Source organism: Ahaetulla prasina, chromosome 7, assembly GCF_028640845.1.
Source record: "Ahaetulla prasina isolate Xishuangbanna chromosome 7, ASM2864084v1, whole genome shotgun sequence".
Lineage (NCBI taxonomy): Eukaryota > Metazoa > Chordata > Lepidosauria > Squamata > Colubridae > Ahaetulla > Ahaetulla prasina.
Window position 1 is genome coordinate 73,252,335 of NC_080545.1, and position 2,235 is coordinate 73,254,569.

Consider the following 2,235-nt stretch of genomic DNA (forward strand, 5'->3'; position numbering starts at 1 on the left):
GCAGAGTTCTACCCCACATTTAAAAATACACTTTTCCTGGTTTTTTAAAAAGAAATTTCAATCTTTTCAGGAAAAGAAATTAATTCTATTTGAAAATGTTGTAACTTTAAGAATGGTATTGTTCATGAAACATAAGCAAATGTAAACATTTTTCACTTCAAATCAAACGTATTTCACAGAATAAAGTATCCTAGTGCACGTCCTATCTTGCTTACGAAAAAGGGATAGGAATTGTTCTTCAAACTGTAATATAAGAAAATACGATAAATGTAATTGTGTTAGATTCTAACCTAAGCAAATTGACTCAGTATCTAGATAGGTATTTTTTATTCCTTTTTAAAAAGATATTCTTAGCTCTTTAGGCTTCCCTCAAACCATTCCTATTTCCCTTTTCTCCACAAGGAAATGAATATAGAACTAGAATAAATTTTTATTTCTTTGTTTCAATGCTGCCAATGCTTCATTCACAGTTTTTTTAATGGATCACTCTTTTTTTTCTTTTTTCATGAAATCCTTGTAGTGTTTAACAAAAAAGTGTCTTTTTATGAGTCCAACTGAAATTTCTGCTACTTGGATCTACAGAAGAGACATGGTATCCACAGAAAGGGCAGGACAGAGTAATGGCAAAATTATCATGAAAACAGGATCTGCATGAAATATCACTGTATGCCATCATTTTGGTGTCATTATTTTATGCAGATGCTTCTGACTACAAAGTTAATATTACTAAGTATATTTAACGTACTTCTTCTTCTCAATGTAGAAGATTATGTCCTTTGGAATGTTTGGGATAGAGCTTTATTTGCCCCAAGAAAACATTTATTTAAAGTTACAACTGGGGGTCAAGGTAGCTAGTTATAGTACTGTAATTTTTGGAAAATATTTCTGCAATTAACTGTTGGGTTATGGCTTTCTGATCTGGCCTTTTAGTTTAGATCTAAAAATCACATTCAGTATCTGATTTTTCCAGTTCTATGTCAGAAGACTATAGCATAACAGTATCCAATTTATACAATGTACTTGTCCCAGCTTCTGCCAACCTAGCAGTTTTGAAAACACGTAAAAAAAATAGGGTAAGTAGAAAGTAGAAAAAGTAGGGACCACCTTTGGTGGGAAGGTAACAGCGTTCCGTGCACCTTTGGCGTTGAGTCATGCCGGCCACATGACCACGGAGACGTCTTCGGACAGCGGCTCTTTGGCTTTGAAATGGAGATAAGCACTGCCCCCTAGAGTCGGCAACGACTAGCACGTATGTGCGAGGGGAACCTTTACCTTTATCCAATGTAAATATTTTTCTGAAATGTGTAAATGTCTTGTAAAATTCCAAAAAATGTATTTTAAAAAAAATCCAATTCATCTTAAGTTGAAGCATCCTTTGTTGTTATAACTGAATATGATACAAAAACAACAGCATAATTGTAAAAAATGACTCTTTTTAATTGCAATCAGCCTTTGCTAGAACAATTAACATAGCATACAAACTAAATGAAATTTAGCAAAGGTGTCTTATTGCTTATTTGTAACCTATGACTATCATTAAGTGTTAAATTTGTACCCTATGACTATCTTTAAGTGTTGTACCTTGATGAAGGTTTTTTTTTTATGTACACTGAGAGCATATGCACCAAGACAAATTCCTTGTGTGTCCAATCACACTTGGCCAATAAAAAATTCTATTCTATTCTATTCTGCAATAGAAAAACCATTAAAACCATTTTAGTTACATTATACATTATTTATCATATAACTAAGCCTTTCATGTCTTTAAAACAACATACAACTTTGATTTGTACTCTAAAGCAGCGTTTCTCAATCTTGGCATCTTTAAACTGCGTGGACTTCAACTCCCAGAATTCCCTAACCAGCGAAGCAGGCTGAGGAATTCTGGGAGTTGAAGTCCACAAGTCTTAAAGTTGGCAAGGTTGGAGACCCCTGCTCTAAAGTACACACCAGACTGCCGGTTTAACTCCCAGTAACTTCAGTGGAGTTTAAACCGTACTACTACATTGCGCAGATTGCGTCAGAAAAAACGTTTTTCGTATTCTAGGCAGCGCCGATCACGTTGAGAACGAAGATCTGAGGAAAAAACCCAGCAGAAATCAGCCGGGCTGATATTTACACGGAGTTTACGCGAGCGGCGGGCAGCACGTCACGTCTGGGTTTATAGCAAAGGGAGGATGGACTAGTAGCGAGAAGGGCGTTTCCACGATATGGCACAAACCGGAAATGATCTCC